The sequence below is a fragment of the Manis pentadactyla genome, chromosome 12 (genome assembly GCF_030020395.1).
Source record: "Manis pentadactyla isolate mManPen7 chromosome 12, mManPen7.hap1, whole genome shotgun sequence".
Lineage (NCBI taxonomy): Eukaryota > Metazoa > Chordata > Mammalia > Pholidota > Manidae > Manis > Manis pentadactyla.
The window spans coordinates 27,185,333-27,205,075 of record NC_080030.1 but is presented as its reverse complement, the minus strand read 5'-3'; the positions used below and the strand labels follow the sequence as shown (position 1 = coordinate 27,205,075).

At 35.9% G+C, this 19,743-nt stretch overlaps 2 pseudogenes; both read left to right on the top strand.

The window, feature by feature from the left end:
• The first annotated feature begins 1,632 nt into the window (after positions 1-1,632).
• On the top strand, positions 1,633-2,245 carry LOC118909802 (putative olfactory receptor 7A2; annotated as a pseudogene).
• An 11,277-nt stretch (positions 2,246-13,522) lies between these two features.
• LOC118909801 (olfactory receptor 7A10-like) lies at positions 13,523-14,398 on the top strand (annotated as a pseudogene).
• Positions 14,399-19,743: the final 5,345 nt, after the last annotated feature.

Sequence of the window (19,743 nt, the reverse complement as noted above, 5' to 3'; positions counted from 1 at the left end):
TATACATAGTTTCAACTTTTTATTTCATCTCTGTTTCTCCTTATTGTTTCTATTGACATTTCATGATTAAGTGTATTTCTAAAGGCTGCATCCTCTTTGGTCATCGTTGGGAAGGAATTATATTTACCAGAGAGTATTATGCTTAGTGATACAGTCAGAGAGAGAAAGAAAAATATTGTATGATTTCATTGCTTTGTGGAATTTAAAAACCAAAACAAATGAACAAATGAAATAGACTCATAAATACAGAGAATGGGCTGGTGGCTGCCACAGGGGAGGTTGGGTGGGTGCACAAAATGGGTGAAGGGAATAAAGAGGTACAAACTTCCAGCTATAAATTAGTAAGTCACAGGGATGGAAGTATAGTATAGGGAATATAGTCATTAATGCAATAACTATGGCAACGGATGACAATTAAACTTACTGTGGTGAGCATTTAGTAATGTTTACAATTGTCAGATCACTATCTGAACATCATGATCAGTACATAATATTGTATACCAACTATATTTTAATTAAAAATTAAATAAAATCAAGATCACCTTTATCTGGAAGGGGGATCCTAGTAAACATAATGTACTTCATGTAATTGTAGATTAATGATACCGAAGAAAAGATCACCTTTATCTTCTGTAAGTGTATTTGAATCTATATATCTTTCAATAAGAAGGAAGTATAACTTGGATACATTTTCCCCTTGCAATGTAAAAGCCTTTTATGTAACATAATTTTATGTCTATGTCTTTGGAAATTTCATCATGACTTAGTGACGCATGTTGATATTACGAAATTACTACTATTGTGTTTTACATTTTTATCCCAATGTACAGATTTTAATGGTTTGCACCACACACCTCCTAAAAAATTAAGATTTAAGTTTTTAAAAAATAAATTACAAATTTATCTACTTTAACACAATTGTTTAAAATATTACATGGGTATACAAATAACCATGTCATTGCAGGTATTCTTTTCATGCACTGACAACCCTTTTGAATGGCCCAAATTATTTTTAACCCTTTCAGTACTTGTACTATGTAAGACACTTATAGGGAGACTGGAAAATATGAATGGCCCAAAATGAATCATAAGCCTCCTTTTCTGTCTCATTCTAGAGAGGAAACCAAATTCTTTTGAGACCAGAGTGCACTATTAATGATTTTCAAATAAGATAAAGTAAAAAATATTTCCTATTAAAAATTGTGAAATACCATCATTGATGACCTATTTCCTTTTGTGAATTGTTGGTTTATTCCCTTGGCTCATTTCCCTCTAGGGGTATGGAATGAAGCAATGATTCAAAACGTTCAGCATTTCTTCTCCTGGAAGTTTCAGAGGAACCACAACTGCATCCCCTCCTACTCGGGCTTTTCCTCTCCATGTACCTGATCACTGTGTTTGGGAAACTGCTCATCATCCCAGGGAAACTGAGTGAGCTCAGACTCCCACCTGCACATACCCATGTACTTCTTCCTCTCCAACCTGTTCTTGGTGACATCTGCTTCAAATCTACCACCATCCCCAAGATGTGCTGAACATCCAGACCCAGAGAAGTGTCTTTACCTATGGAGGCTGCATCAGCCAGATGTTTTTTTCATACCCTTTGGATGACTGGACATCTTTCTCCTAACCATGTTGGTCTATGACCAGTATGTGGCTATTTGTCACCCTCTGCACTACATAGTCATCATGAGTCCCCAGCTCTGTGGTATCCTAGTCTTGGTGTCTTGGATCACAAATGAACTCCTTGTTATACAGCTTAATTATTTTGCAATTGTCCTTCAATAGAGTGGAAATCCATTATTTTGTCTGTGAACTCAATCAGATGGTCCAAGTCTCCTGTTCTGACACCTTTCTTAATAACCTGGTGATATATTTTGGATCTTGGCTCCTGGGTGGTAATATCCTGGCTGGGATCTTTTTAACCTACTGTAAGATAATTTCCACCACATGTGTAATCTCATCATCTCAGGGGAAGTTTAAGGCATTTCCTACATGTGCCTTTCACCTTTCAGCTGTCTCCTTATTTAATTGTATGAGCATAGGTATGTACCTAAGCTCTGCTGCTACCCGCAGCTCACACTCAAGTGCAGCAGCCTCAGTGATGTACACCGTGGTCACACCCATGCTGAATCCCTTCATGTACAGTCTGAGGAACAAAGACATAAAGGGAGCTCTGAAAAGATTCACCGGGATGAAAACTATAAAAGGATCAATTGTTCCATTGGTTAAGATGTGCCCATGATTTCAGGGCTCAAAGCCTGAGAGAAGAACCTGCTTTTCTTCAATTATATTGCAGAATAGAATTTCTTTGGAATTATTACATTTTTAGTTCACCTTCTTTATGCAATTTAAGTTACTTTATATTTCTTTCTGTTTTGTCTTTCATATAGATAGTTTTATTTTCTTCCATTTTCCTACTTTTCCTACATTTTCCATAGTCTTGGATCAGGAATATTTGGAAATTCCCATTTTTTTTGTGTGTGAGGCAAGATGATTTCTTAAAGAATAATTTATTTTCAATTGACATATTTCTTCCAAAATAAATTATCTGTTGTTTAGTAAATAAATAGTCATGAATTGCATTACTCATGTAAAAATAGAAAAAACTACCCTCGGCAACCAAGACAATTTATACAATTTTAGAAGAAGCAAATCAGAGGCCACAGTTTTTCATTTTTGTGTCTGTCATCCTTTGTATATATAGACTTGAACTGCTTTTCTGACAATGTATACTTTAACACATTAATGTGATTTTTAGTGGGTAATTGGATTTTATTCTTCATTAGGTCCTGTATTGTTGTTCACCTGTGTCCACATTATTAGCATAGTGATCGGCAAAAAGTTTTCATAATACATGTCTCCAAGAGGAGTCTACACAGAAACAAATCTCAAAGATTTACTTAATATGGCATTTGGATCTGAGAGGTAACTAAATATGACTAAACAAAACTTCATGCTTTGTATTACTAAGAAAAATATTTCTTTTTCATGTCATACATCTCCTTATTGAAATATTAGCATTCGGTGTCCATGAGTAAGGGAGTATCATCATTTAGAAGGATTGGTTGGCATGTTCTGGTTTTTCTATTTGTTCTTTAATTATCTTCTGCTATATTTTTAAAACTTTCAGTGCTTCCATCACAAATGACTCCTCCCATGTTATAAATGAAATATCTCCTCTTTTCCTTTTTTTAAAATTTGGTTGTAATCACTAAATGAGCAATGAATAAAGAATCACAATACATTCCATCATTCTATCTTAAAGGATGACTCATTTGAGAGATTGGATTTCTGTCCACTCATGTGATCTGGAATACAAGTATTGCACAAGCATGCATATCCTTTCAACCTCTCCACACTACCAGTAGGAAACTTCAATGGGGTTACTTTGTCATTCAGCATTTTGAAATAAACTTCAGTAACAGAGTGATGATGAATAATGTCTCCAAATACCATAACATATGCCTGAACTGAGAAGATTACTGTAGTTGCCCTCACTTTTGTCCACGTTCATTATTGTATCAGTAAGCTAATGCTGCATAACAAGCTGTCCTAAAAATCAAGTGGTTTCCTATAATTACTTTGTAATTGAATTGTATTGCAAGTGTGTAGTTCTTATCTCTGCTTGTTCCTCTGAGTCTATGTTCAGCTGTGATTCTTTATATTGTGCTTATTTTTTATTAAGGTATTACTCATATACACTCTTATGAAGGTTTCTCATGAAAAAACAATGTGGTTACTACATTTACCCATATTATCAAGGCCCCACCCATACCCCAATGCAGTCACTGTCCATCAGTGTAGTAAGGTGCCACCTATTCACTATTTGCCTTGTCTGTGCTACACTGTTTCCCCAGTGACCCCTCACACTATGTGTACTAAACATAATAACCCTCCATCCCCTTCTCCCTACCTCTCTACCCACCCTCCCACACCCCTCCCCTTTGGTAACCACTGGTCCCTTCTTGGAGTTTCTGAGTCTGCTGTTATTATATTCCTTCAGTATTGCTTCATTTTTATACTCCACAAATGAGGCAAATCATTTGGCACTTCTCTTTCTGCATCTGGCTTATTTCACTGAGCCATATCCTCTAACTCAACCTCTTCACAGATAATATCCTCTAACTCAACCTATGTTGTTGCAAATGGAAGGATTTGTTTCTTTCTTATGGATGAATAGTATTCCATTGTGTATATGTAGCACATCTTCTTTATCCATTCATCTACTGATGGACACTTAGGTTGTTTCCATATCTTGGCTATTGTAAATAGTGCTGCGATAAACATAGGGGTGCATATGCCTTTATGAATCTGAGAAGTTGTATTCTTTGGGTAAATCCCAAGGAGTGGGATTCCTGGGTCAAATGGCATTTCTATTTTCATTTTTTTGTGGAAGCTCCATATTGCTTTCCACATGGTTGTGGAATAGTTTACATTCCCACCACCAGTATAGGAGGGTTCCCCTGTCTCCACATCCTCACCAGCATTTGTTGTTCTTAGCCTTTTCGATGCTTGCCATCCTTACTAGTGTGAGGTGATATCTCCTGTGGTTTTAATTTGCATTTACCTGATGATTAGAGATGTGGAGCCTCTTTTAATGCATCTGTTGTCCATTTGAATTTCTTCTTTGGGGAACTGTTTCTTCATATCCTCTGCCCATTTTTTGATCCATTTATTTGGTTTTAGATGTTGAGGCATGTGCGTTCTTTATATATTTTGGATGTTAATCCCTTGTCAGATATGTAATTCACAAATATATTCTCCCATACTGTAGGATGCCTTTTTGTTCTGTTGATGGTGTCCTTTGCAATACAGAAACATTTTAGTTTGATGTACTCCCATGAGTTCACTTTTGCTTTTGTTTCCCTTTCTCAAGGAGATGCATTCAGGAAGAAGTTGCTTATGCTTATGTTCAGGAGATTTTTGCCTATGTTCTCTTCTAAGTGTTTTGTCCATTTCAAGTTTACTTTTGTGTGTGGGGTTAAACAATATCCAGTTTCATTCTCTTTCATGTAGCTGTCCAGTATTGCCAACACCAACTGTTGAAGAGGCTGTCATTTCCCCTCTGTATATCCATGTAATATCATATATTAATTGACCATATATGGTTGGGTTTATATCAGAGCTCTGTAGTCTGTTCCATTGGCCTATGGATCTATTCCTGTGCCAGTACCAATTTTCTTGATTACTGTGCCTTTGTAGTAGTGCTTGAAGTTGGGGAGCACAATTGCCCCATCTTTATTCTTCATTCTCAGGATTGCTTTGGCTATTTGGGGTCTTTTGTGGTTCCATATGAATTTTAGAACTATTTCCTCTAAGTCACTGAAGAATGCTGTGTGTATTTTGATAGGAATTGCTTTGAATATGCAGATTGCTTTAGGCAGGATGGCCATTTTGACAATATTAATTCTTCCTATCCATGAGCACGTGTTGTGTTGCCATGTATTGGTATCTTCTTTAATTTCTCTCATGAGTGTCTTGTAGTTTTCAGAGTATAGGTGTTTCACTTCCTTGGTTAGGTTTATTCCTAGGTGTTTTATTCTTTTTAATGCAACTGTGAATGGAATTGCTTTCCTGATTTCTCTCTCTGCTAGTTCATTGTTAGTGTATAGGAATGCCACAGATTTCTGTGTATTAATTTTGTATCCTGCAACTTTCCTGAATTCAGATGTTAGATGTAGTAGTTTTGGAGTGGATTCTTTAGGGATTTTTATGCGCAATATCATATCATCTGCAAACAGGGACAGTTTAACTTCTTCCTTGCCAATCTGGATGCTTTGTAATTCTTTGTGTTGTCTGATTGCTGTGGCCAGGACCTCCAGTACTATGTTGAATAGAAGTGGGAAGAGTGGACATCCTTGTCTTGTTCTCAATCTTAGGTGAAAAACTTTCAGCTTCTCATTGTTAAGTATAATGTTGGCTGTGGGTTTGTCATATATGTCCTTTATTATGTTGATGTACTTGCCCTCTATACCCATTTTGTTTATCATTTTTATCATGAATGGATGTTGAATTTTATCAAATTGTCTTTCAGCATTTATGAAGATGATCATGTGGTTTTTGTCCTTCTTTTTGTTGATGTGGTGGATAATGTTGATGGATTTATGAATGGTGTACCATCCTTGCATCCCTGGAATAAATCCTACTTGATCATGATGGATGATATTTTTTATGTATTTTTGAATTAGATTTACTGATATTTTGTTGATAATTTTTGCATTTATGTTCATCAGAAATATTGGTCTGTAATTTTTTTGTGGTGTCTTTGCCTGGTTTTGTTATTAGAGTGATGCTGGCCTCATAGAATGAGTTTGGAAGTATTACCTCTTCTACTCTTTGGAAAACTTTAAGGAGGATGGCTATTAGGTCTTCTCTAAATGCTTGATAAAATTCAATGGTGAAGTCATCTTGTTCATGGGTTTTGTTCTTAGGTAGGTTTTTGTTTAACATTTCAATTTCGTCGCTGGTAATTGGTCTGTTCACATTTTCTGTTTCTTTCTGGGTCAGCTTTGGAAGGTTGTATTTTTCCAGAAAGTTGTCCATTTCTTCAGTTTGTTAGTGTATAATTTTTCATAGTAATTATTTGTGTTTCTGTAATGTCCGTAGTGATTTTTCCTTTCTCAATTCTGATTTTGTTTATGTGAGTAGACTCTCTTTATTTCTTGATAAGTCTGGCTAGGGTTTTATGTATTTTGTTTATTTTCTCAAGGAACCAGCTCTTGCTTTCATTGATTCTTTCTATTGTTTTATTCTTCTCGATTTTATTTATTTCTGCTCTAATATATTATGTCCCTCCTACTAACTTTGGGCTTCATTTGTTCTTCATTTACTAGTTTTATTAACTGTGAGTTTAGACTGTTCATATGGGATTGTTCTTCTTTCCTGAAGTAGGCCTGTCTTGCAATATACTTTCCTCTTACCACAGCCTTTGCCACATCCCACAGATTTTGCAGTGCTAAATTATTGTTGTAATTTGTCTCCATATATTGCTTGATCTCGGTTTTTACTTGGTCCTTGATCTATTGGTTAACTTAGGAGTATGTTGTGAAGCCTCCATGTGTTTATGGAATTTTTCATTTTCTTTGCAAAATTGATTTCTAGTTCCATACCTTTGTGGTCTGAAAAACTGGTTGGTACAATTTCAATCTTTTTGAATTTTCCACAGCACTTTTTGTGCCCTAGTGTATGATCTATTCTTGCAAATGTTCCATGTGCACTTGAGTAGTATTCTTCTGCTTTTGGGTGTGGAGTTCTGTAGCTGTCTGTTAAGTCCATCGGTTCTAATGTGTTGTTCAGTGCCTCTGTCTCCTTAATTATTTTCTGTCTGGTTGATCTGTCCTTCAGAGTGAGTGGAGTGTTGAAGTTTCCCAGAATGAATGCATTGCATTCTATTTCCCCTTGTAATTCTCTTAGTATTTGTTTCACATATGTAGGTACTCCTATGTTGGGCACATAGATATTTATAATGGTTATATCTTCATGTTGGATTGACCCCTTTATCATTGTGTAATGCCCTTCTTTGTCTCTTGTGATTTTCTTTGTTTTGAAGTCTATTTGGTCTGATACAAGTACTGCAACTCCTGCTTTTTTCTCCCTATTATTTGCATGAAATATCTTTTTCCGTCCCTTCACTTTTAGTCTGTGTATGTCTTTGGGTTTAAAGTGAGTGTCTTGTTGGCAGCATAGAGAGGAGTCTTTTTTTTTCCTATCCATTCAGTGTCTCTATGACTTTTGATTGTACATTCAGTCCATTTACATTTAGGGTGATTATTGATAGGTATGTCCTTATATCCATTGCAGGCTTTATATTGCGCTTCTAAATCTCATCCACGTGATGTGCATCTTTAGAGCTCTTCTCGCTTTACCAATGCATGATAAGTTTCTTTTATTTATGTGTGTAATAAAGTCTAGTTTATTGGAAAAATGAGTTTATCATGTTTGAGTTGCATTAATTCAATCCAATTGTCCCTTATCTATATATTTAGCAAATTCTAATTTGCTGAATTTAAATAACTGTGACAAAATTATTTATAGAGAGTGCTTCATTTAAATTTTATAACACTGGAGTAGTTGCCCAATAACTTTTAACTGCATTGTTATGTATTTGTTAAAGATTTAAGCTCCCTGAGAAATGATTTCCTTATTACTGGAAGTAAAGTAGGATTTTAAATATAACCAGACAGATTATGTTAATAAATTAAATGGTGGAAGTATTTTCTTAAGTCAGAAACATTCCAGGGTAAAATTTGTGCATATGTATATGTATATATCTTAATATAAATTTTGTTTCCAATAATACATACACATACACATGTACATATACAGGTACATTTATAATTCCATCTTCTATGTTGGAAGAAATGAGCAAAAGTTGGATAGAACAGAGAAGAAAAATAATGAATATTTTAATTAATGAAAAAATGAAGGACTCTAGAAATTTTTGTGAAGATTTAACTCTGCTTATTGTGGCAAGCACCTAATAATGTATACAATTATGGAGTCACTCTATTGTACATCTGAAACCAACATAATATTATATATCAGTATTACTGCAATTTAAAAATGCAAAGAATTAAAAATGAATAAATAAATAAAGTTAGATGGATGACCTTAATTTTTATAAAGAATTACTTTTCTTACCTTAATGTTTCAACAGCCTTAGTTTGAAACTCATTTATAATTCTACAAGGGGAAATTCTCTGTATCAGTTAATTCAGCCATATATCTCCAAATTGACTTTAATTGTTTTGTCTTTTAAGGTGCTATTTCAACATAGAATGCCTTTATGCTTGAAATGCTAAGTAAATGTTCCCTTGAAGAAACTTTTATTGGATAAATATATTAGATTCCTATTGCTGCTGTAACAATTAACCATGATAGCAGCTTCAGACAAAAGTGCATCTTTAAGCTCTGGAGGTCAGAGATTGAAATGGGTCTCACTTGGATACAATCAGGGCTGGTTTCCTTTGGAATCTCCAGAGGACAATGAATTTCCTTCCTTATTTCAGGTTTCTGGGGGACACCTATATCCCTTGGCTTGCTCTGTCCTCTCTCTTTACAGCCAGCAGCATAGCAATTTAAAAGATCTCTCTAACTCAAATTCTTTTTCTTCCCTTCTAGGCTTGGAGCATCATTGTGATTATATTGGACCAACCTGGATAATCCAGGCTAATCTCCTATTTTATGGTAAATGATGAGAAATTTTATTGCAGCTGCCTTCTTAATTCTCCTTGCTATCTAAACTAATATATCCAAAATACTCTGGATTAGGATGTGGACATGCTTTGGAGGCCCTTATTCTACTTACTACACAGTCTTTTTCAGATTAATATGAGTTTATGTCACTTAAGAGCATTTATTTAAAAATATCAAACACCAAATATCTAACAGACTCTAGTGTGTGTAAAATTTTCCTTCAAAATTTCATGCAAAAGTTCTTGCTGGAGAAGTCTTAAATCTACCTACCCCTGACTCTAACACAGGAGCACAGCCTTGATAATCAAACTGTGACCCACAGACCATGAACTGCAACAGTAAACCTACCTATGAAACTTCAATATCAATCATCAGACATTCAGGGAGGAATACTGATTTCCACATAGAGACGTTCCTCTCAAAGAATCCATGCAGGAGAGTCTGTGAGTCCAGCAGGTACTGCAGGAAAGGGTCAGAGAGAATCAAGGGCAAATCACATACACATGGTCACCTGAGAGCCAGTGCACCTTGTCTAGATCACTGAAGTCACTTTGGGTGTTCACTGCCCTGATTCATATATTAGTACATTTATTTATGATGCTGAAGAGAAACATTATACAAAGCAAAGCAAGTGTCATTTTTGACATTGAATGGCAGTGGAAAAAAGTCCAAAGGTCTTTTTAATTATGGGTAGTAGAGACATAGTGTGTTAGCTGAGAGGGGTGTCCAGGTAAGTGAGGGCATTTCTTTTTATTTTTAAGAGAAGACATATTCAACTGTTCCTATTTTGATATGAAAGATCCATACCAAATGTATTCTTGTAGCAGCATACACTTAATGGTTTATTCTCTCATTCTGCATATTCACAGGACAAAATTATTTAATAGGTTAAAAGGAGTGCGCCAGTGGAAATTACAATTACTTCATTACGTGTCGGCATTATATATCTGTGAAATGGTTAGCCATTTACTCTCTCTTTTGCTCATTGTCTGTGTGAGTCCAGTGCTTTAGTAAAATATGGTTAGGGTGTTTATATTTCACACTTTAGTTTCATTCTTTCAGTAAATTGCTTTGTCTCCATAGCCAGTGTCAGTTCGTTCCTGATGTATGTATAATGTATATATAGGGAATGGATGAGAGTCAGTTAATCGATTGTGGTCAGATCCTTTAGTTCTTTAGTTTTGTACAAGTGCATGAATAAAATCCTGTACACACGATGCATTCTGTTTATGTTTTAAGGCAGTCTTAGTTTTTCTTCACTAGGGAATTTATTATTACATTTTTATTGGAATATAGTTGATATAAAATCTTACATTGATTTTATATGTACAACATAGTGACTGGACAATTTGCATACATTATAAATGCTCACCATTGTGTGGTTACCATCTGCTACCAAACAAAAATATTACAATCTTATTGGCTATATTCCTATTCTTAGTGTTTTATTTAACATTTTCCCCTCTGGTCCTTCTGACTCCTTCAATAATCCCTTACAGGTTTGCTTCCAATCAGCTAGTGTATCAAGAACTCACTACTCTAATGGCTGCCATGGTGTGGCTGTGCCACTCATGGTTTGTAAGGTTTTCCATTGTCTTTATCACTACATTGCTATTACATCAAAGATATAAATATATTTTATAATTGTTGAATTTAAACTCTGATTTTATCCAGGAGCAGTTTTGTCCCCCAGGGAAAACTGAAGTGTGTTTGGAGGAATATTTGGCTGTAATACTGGAGGTGAGCGGGTGGACCAGGGATGCTGCAAATATCCTACAATGCACAGGACAGACCCCAAACAGAGAAGGTTCTACCCTAAACGTTCAACAGCACTGTGATGGGCAAGCCCTGAGTTAAATAATACCTATGAGTCTCATATTTATACCATTCTTCAGATTGTCTCCCCAGCCTGTAGCACTTGACCATTCTGCCAGCAAAAGGAGAGAGGACCCTTCTGCTGCCCACCCTTCTGCAACCCCGATCAGTGTGGCAGCTCTTTAAGTTACATCCCAAGTTAATGGGGGTGTAATATATTATTTGTTATTTTCTCAACTATTACTGAGTTTGGTAAATGATTCGTATTTATGATCACCACTTTGCATTGCCTGCTATTATGCCCGTGTATTAGATGCATATTATTCTACCATTACCAGCCTTTCAAATGTTTTGTTTTATACTTTTCCTTTAACATTTTTATTCCTGCTTTACAGATGTGGATCAAATTTCTTTTTTTCTCCCTCAACATCAAAGGAATTTATTTATTTTTATTGAGGAATGTACATTAAAATGCCCATCTTAGTGTAGAACTCATATACACTCATGTAACCACCACCCAGATTAAAATATCAAACATTCTCACTGATTTTTCCCCTTCACCTATTTCACACACCCTCCCACTCCCCTCTTCCAAGGAACCACCAGCCTGTTGTCAGTGTCTATGAGTCTATTTCTGTTTTGCTTGTTCATTTATTTTTGTTTATATTCCACATGTAAGTGAAATCATGTGGTATTAAATTATTTTTTAATTATTGTTTTTCAACTATTTTGGAGGGATATTTTGGCCATAAAAATGTTTTAAACTTCACTTAAATAGGTCTATCTTTATAATTCTGAGTTTCCTGCCTTACTAAGATTCTATGATGCAGCCATAGAGTTTAATATTTCATTTTAAAGATGTTCACCTAAGAAGTACTGGTTACTCTTACATTGTGAAAGTACAAAGAATACAAAAATGTCTGTTTGCTCGATACTAAAAATACCCAATTTTTGTTCTTTGTATATGTTCTTTTGTCAATTATTGGATTATTTTCTCTGCTCATCTTTCTCTTGGGGTGTTCAGTTTGTAAGATGATTCATACCATAAATTAATCACAATTGTCTTATGGAAAAAATGTTTTTTTCTCCTACTTTATTCACTTGGCATCTAGGGTACATGAACCAAGGATGTGTTCCCTTCCTCACAGTCTACCAGGGGCCACCTGAGCTTAGTAGGTCTTCATTGTTCATGTCCATTCCCTCCTCTTTCCCTCTATGTGTATTGAACAGATGGTTTATGTTTCTTTAAACATAGGGCAGAAAATGGACATATCAACATGGAAAACTAATTTAACTTTCCATGGGATAGCAATTTCTGTGTATAATTTATAAATTCTTTAGGGAACAGATATTTGAATTCAGCAGAAAAGTTTTATCCACTTAGAGCCTAAATGGTGTGGAAGAGCGAGGATATATAAAAAAACACCCTGAGGCCTAGGTGCCTAGCAGTAGGGTGTGTGTGTGTGTGTGTGTGTGTGTGTGTGTGTGTGTGTGTGTGTGTGTGGTTGTGCTTGGTACCTGAGAACAGCCCTCAGAACATGGTACCTGATCCCATATATTCCAAGGTGACTTCTATAATTCAGGGTCCAGAACTCAATGAAGACAAAGTACTAAGGAAGGGACCTTTTCCAAATCCAGGATGCCTTTACAACAAGATTAATAAGGTCAAGATTTACCTTGTGTGGACAAAGGACTCCCTGTGTTGTGAAGACTCAGCAGCTGGGAGCCACCTCATCTTCATTATCCCATGACAGTATCACTCATCGCTCTCTGCCTTGCCCCAACTCCCTCAACACAGGACCATATTGAGCCTTGATTATCTAAAACAAATGACTTCCTCAGGACCTTTGCACTGTCTGCCCCCTCTGCCAGGCACACTCCCAGATAATGTGTCTCCTGATCACTTTTTTTGAGGTATCTGTTAACCTGTCACCATGTTGCAGGTCTTTGCTGAACCCCCAATAAAAAATAACACTCCTTTCCACTTTAATTTACACATGCTTTCTTTTTCTTCATAGCACCTGCAACATATGATAGGTGGCATTATTATTTTTATTTGTTTACTCCTTCTGCAGCACTAGACTGCAAGGGATTTTGTTTTTTCAACATCTCATATCCTGACAGTGCCTAAAATGTGATCTATATTCAATGTCTATTCCTCATATAAATGAAAGATACTCTTAATAAAACAGTACCACACATTATGATTGAAGAACAGGTGGACAATGGGAAAGGAATTCCTTTAGAAGTGGCACTACAGAGGCCAAAAGAGGACCTCTATACATCAAATATGGAAATGAATTTCTTTACTCTTAAATATATGTATAATATTTATGCTAGGTTACTAATACTTACATGCGTGAATATTAATCATTTATTTATTTTTTATTTTCTGGTAGTCCCTTCCACAACATGTACCAAATAAATCATACACAGGTTTGAGAATTTCTTCTTCTGGGGTTTTCTGAGGAACAACAACATCAACCCATTTTGGAGGCTTTTCTTCTACATGTACCTGATCACTGTGTTTGGGAACCTGCTCATCATCCTGGCTGTCAGCTCAGACTCCACCTGAACATACTACATACTCATGTACTTCTTCCTCTGCAACCTGCCCTTTGTGGACATCTGCTTCACCTCCACCACCATCTCCAAGATGCTGGTCAACATCCAGTCTCAGAATAATTCATAGCCTATGCAGGCTGCACCAGCCAGATATACTTTTACCTACTCTTTGCAGGATTGGATGACTTCCTCCTGACAGCGATGGCCTATGAGTGGTATATGGCCATCTGCCAACCCCTGCACTACACAGTTATGATGATCACAAGGTTCTGTGGACTGCTGGTGCTGGTGTGCTGGATCATGAGTGCCCTCTATTCCTTGTTACAAAGCTTAATGGTGTTGCAACTGTTCTTCTGTCCAGACTTGGAAATCCCCAAATTTTTCTGTGAACTCAATCAGATTTTCCAGCTCACCTGTTCTGACACTTTTCTTAATTGCATAGTGATGTATTTTTCAGCAGTACTTCTGACAGGTGGTCCCTTCACAGGGATCCTTTTCTCCTACACTAAGATAGTTTCCTCCACATGTGTGATCTCATCAGTTCAGTGTTAAGTATAAAGCATTTTCCACCTGTGCTTCTCACCTCTCCATTGTATTCTTATTTTATTGCACAAGCCTAGTAATTTACCTTAGTTCTGCTGCTACTCACAGCTCGCCCTCAAGGGCAGCAGCCTCAGTGACGTACAACATAGTCACACCCATGCTGAACCTCTTCATCTACAGTCTGTGGAACAAGGATATAAAGGGGGCTCTGAAATCATTCTTTGAGTTGGCAGCTGTACAAGGAAAAATTGCCATAGGGCTGAAGAAATGCCATTGATCACAAGGTCAAAGCTTCAGAGCCAGAAATTGCTTTCCTTTGATCAGATGGAAGAACTTGCTCCTATTTATTTCCATGAGTGTTCATTCCTTTGATTCCACTTCTTTATACACATTGTCACTCATTTTATTAAGCTTCATCTTCTGATACATAGGTAGTCTGTGTTTGATATTTTTCCTACTTCACACAGTTTTTTCCCAACATTTGATGAGAAATATTTGGAAATTCCCATTTTTTTATGAGACAAAATGGATTCTTTAAGAATAATTTATCCTCAAATGACATATATCATCTCAAGGAATATTTCTCTTGTTTTCCAGAAGTAGTCAAGAGTTGTATTACTCATATTTAAAAGAGAAACTACTATTGACAACTAAGGCAATTTATGTAATTGTAGTAGGGGAAACTCTGAGACTACAGTTTTGCACATTCATATACATCATTCTTTTGTATGTCACTACTCACCTGGTATTCAGGTAATAGGGGATTTTAATAGTGAAGATTATACCTGATCGTTGAGTTTCATTCTCTGTACTAGGATCATATTTTCTTATTTAGCTGTGCCTGCAGAGGCTGCCTTAGTGACAGACAAAATGATTACCAAATACATGTCTCCATGTGGAATCTCCACAGAAACACAAATGTGAATAAATACACTGACTTAATATGCCTCCAAGTCAAGGGAATAGCTCACATAAAATGAAGTAAATTTTTAAATTAAACTTTATATTTGCAAGTATATTTTTTTCCATGTTCTACATCTACACATTGAAGTATGAAGTGTTAAAGGCAGATGTCCACATGTAAGGTTTGTCTTTGGTGTTTTTCAAAATTATATACACTGAAGATTCTTGTTGAAGACCTAAAACTACCCACAGCTGATTTTAACAGAAGAACACAGCCTTGCTACCTAAAGCCTTATCCACAGACCAAAGCCTGCCATGTCAACACCACCTGGGAGCTTGCTAGAAATGCGGAGTCCTGGGGCCACTGCAGACCTGCTGAGTCAGAATTTGCATTTCACCTCCAGACTTTGTTGATTTGCACGCACAGTGGAGTGGGAGAAATGGAGGTCTAGAATGGGTTTCTCACCTGCTCACTGTTGACATTTGGAGCTGGATAAATATTTGTGCTGAGTGCTGTCCTGTGGGTGACAAGAGTTAGCAATGTCCTCCTAGCCATGGCCAAATACACTCATGGACAAAACCATCTCTGACTGAGAATCCCTGCTCCAGAGTTTGAGAACTGTTGACATTGTGACAATTCCAGTCAAGGGCCCATCTAGTAATCCATTTACAATGGTGATATTGATTCATTAGAAGTATACATTTGATTTTGTCCTGTTTTGAAATTTGTCAATTCTACAAATAAACCCCTGCATTTATGGTCAACTATTATTTTACAAGGAGCTAAGAATACTCAATGTGGAAAGGGTAGTCCCTTCAACAAATGTGGGGAATGCAGGATATTAACATGCCAAAGAATAGGACTCCTGTCCTACACCACTCGAAAATTAACTCAAAATAAATTCATAACTCAAATGAAATATCCAAAACTATAAAACAACCAGAGTAATACAAACAAAAAGGCTTCCTGATGCTGGTCTTGTCAATGATTTTCTGGACATGACACCAGGAGCACAAGCAATTCAAGTAAAAATAAACCAGTGATAATGCATCATGCTAAAAACCTTCTGCAGAGTAAAAGACACAACCAGAAATTAAAAGTCAACCTACAGAATGGAAGAAAATATATGGACACCATATATCTGGTGAGTTTTTAATATCCAAAATATGTAAGGAACTTATATGACTCAATAACAAACAAAACAAAGTGATAATCTCATTCAATATGGGCATGGGACTTAAATATTTCCCCAAAGAAGACAAACAAATGGCCAACAGATACATGAAAAGGCTTTCAATAAGACTACCCATCAGGATAACACAGATCAACATCACGATGAGATATCATCTCACACCTGTTAGAAATTCTATAATAAAAATGACCTACTTAACAGCAAGAAGTTGAAAGCCTTTCCTTTAAGACTTGGAACAAAATAAGGATGCCCACTCTCTCCACTTTCATTCAACATAGTTCTGGAGGTCCTTATTGCAGCAATTAGACAACACAGAGAAATAAAGTGCATCCAGATTGGTAAGGAGGAATTTAAACTGTTCCTGTTTGCAGATGACATGATATTGTACATAAAAATCAATAAAGAATCCACTCGAAAATGACTAGATCTAATATCTGAATTCAGAAAAGTTGCTGGATACAAAATTAACACACAGAAATCTCTTGCACTCCTGTACACAAATGATGAACTAGCAAAGGTAGAAATCAGAAAACAATTCCATTCACAATTGCATCAAAAAGAATAATATACCTAGGAATAAATCTAACCAAGGAAGTAAAAGACCTATACTTTGAAAACTACAAGACACTAGTGAGAGAAATTAAAGAAGATACCAATAAGTAGAAACACATACTGTGCTCATAGATAAGAAGAATTAATATTATTAAAATGGCCATCCTGCCTAAAGCAATCTACAGATTCAATGCAATGCCTATCAAAACACTTACAGCATTCTTCAATGAACTAGAGCAAATAGTTCTAAAATTCATATGGAACCACAAAATATCCTGAATAGCCAAAGAAATTCTGAGAAGGAGGAATAAAGCTAGGTGAATTATGCTCGCCAACTTCAAGCTCTACTCCAAAGCCACAGTAAACAAGATAATTTGTTACTGGCACAAGAACAGAACAATAGACCATGGGAACAAACTAGAGGGCCCAGACATAAACCCAACCATATATGGTCAATTAATATATGATAAAGGAACCATGGACATACTATGGGGAAATGACAGCTTCTTCAACAACTGATGTTGGCAAAACTGGATGGCTACATGCAAGAGAATGGAACTGGAGTATTTTTAACCCCAGACACAAAAGTAAACACAAAATGGATCAAATACCTGAATGTAAGTCATGAAACCATAAAAATCTTAGAGGACAACATAGGCAAAAACCTCCTGAGTATAAACATGAGCTCCTGAAAGCATCTCCTTGGACAAGGGAAACAATATAAAAATGAACACTTGGGATTACTACTATCAAACTAAAAATTTTCTGTACAGCAAAGGACACCACCAACAGAACAAAAAGGCATCCTATAGCATGGGAGAATATATTTGTAAATGACATACCTGACAAGGATTTTACATCCAAAATATATAAAGAACACACACATCTCATCAACCAAAAAGCAAATAACATGATTAAAAAATGGGTGGAGTACATGAAGAGACAATTATCCAAAGAAGAAATTCAGATGGCCACCAAACAAATGAAAAGGTGCTCCACATCACTAATCATCACGAAAATGCAAATTAAAAACACAGTGAGATATCACCTCACACCAGTAAGGATGGCCAGTATCAAAAAGGCTAAGAACAACAAATGCTGGTGAGGATGTGGATAAAGGGATATCCTCCTACACTGATGGTGGGAATGTAAGCTAATTCAACCATTGTTGAATGGTTGTAAACAATGTGGAGGTTCCTCAAAAACCAAAAATGAAAATACCATTTTATCTGGTAATCCCACTCCTTGGTATTTACCCAAAGAATATAAGTTCTCAAATTCAAAAAGACATATGCACTTCTTTGTTTATTGCAGTACTATTTACAGTAGCCAAGATATGGGAGTAACCAAAGTGTTTGTCAGTAGATAAACAGATAAAGAACATGTTGTACATACACACTGTGGAATACTATTCAGCCATGAGAAAGAAACAAATCCTACCATTTGCAACAACATGGATGGAGCTAGAGGATATTATGCTCAGGGAAATAAGCCAGGTGGAGAAAGACAAGTGCTAAATGATTTCCCTCATTTGTATCATATACCAAGAAAGCAAAATCAAAGGAACAAAACAGTGGTAGACTCACAGACTCTAAGAAGGGAGTAGTGGTTACCAAAGGGGAAGGGTGTGGAAAGGTGGGTTAGGAGGGTGGGAGAAGGGGATTGAGGGGAATTATTTTTAGTAAACATGGTGTGAGGGGTCACGGGGAAAACAGTGTAACACAAAGAATGCAAATAGTAAATCGGTGGAATCTTACTAGACTGTTGGACAGTGATTGCAATGGGGTATGGGTGGGGACTTGATAATATACATAAATGTAGTAACCACATTGTTTTTTCATTTGAAACCTTCATAAGAGTGTATATCAATAATACCTTAATAAAAATTATTTAAAAAAGAAAGGTACCTCCAAAGAGTTCAATGTACAGTAGTCACAATGTCACCACCCAGACCTCAGTAGAATTAAACTAGAAATATTTTAACAGAAAGCCAATGTGAAAATTCCAAAATACATAATGTGAACAACACACTTCTAAGTAACAAATGGGTCTAAGAAGAAATCTCAAGATTAATTTTAAAATATTTTGGAGAAAATTAAAATAAAAACATTTCATTAAAATTTGTGGTATGGTATGTAGTGAAAGCAGTCAGGATATTTAAGCACCAATTGATGCACATTATTAAATAAGATTTAAAATCAATAATCAATGTTTCCAACTTAGGAATTAGTACTAGGAGGGCACAGTAAAGGCAAAGTAAGTAGAAGAAAAGAAGTAGTAATTCAAACAGAAATCAATTAAATTGGAAATAGAAAATCAATGCAACAAAAAGCTGATTCTTTGAAAATATCAATCAAATTGATAAACCTCTAGCCAAGCGATCGAAAAGTATACATAAATTACTAATATCAGAAATGAAAGAGGGGGTATCCCTACAGAAGTCCCCTGGACATTAAAGGCAACAAAGAAATAATGTAAAAAATAGTATGCCATATATTTGAAAATAGAGTTGAAGTAGACTACTTCCTTGAGATAAATAGGCTTTCAACACCACACAAGAAGAAATAGATATTAATAGGCTCATATCTATTAAAGAAAATGAATAAATATAAGTACCCTCTGATGCAAAGTTTCCAGACTCAGGCATCCTCTGGTGAATTCTACCAAACATTTAAGGTAGAAATTATGGGAATTCTTCACACTCCCTTTCACATGATAGACACAGAGGGAATTCTTAGCTCATCCTATCAGGCCAGCACTACCTTAACAAAACCAGATGAGGCAGTCACAATGACAATACAAACATACCTCACGAAAGTGGACATAAATCCTCAAAAATAATTTGTAAAATGTACCCTAAAATATGTAAAAATAATTATACACCAGGAAATGGGGTTTATCCTAGGTATAAAAAGCTGGCTGAAGATTCAAAAATCAATTAACACAATCCATGACAACAGGCTTTGAAAAGGAA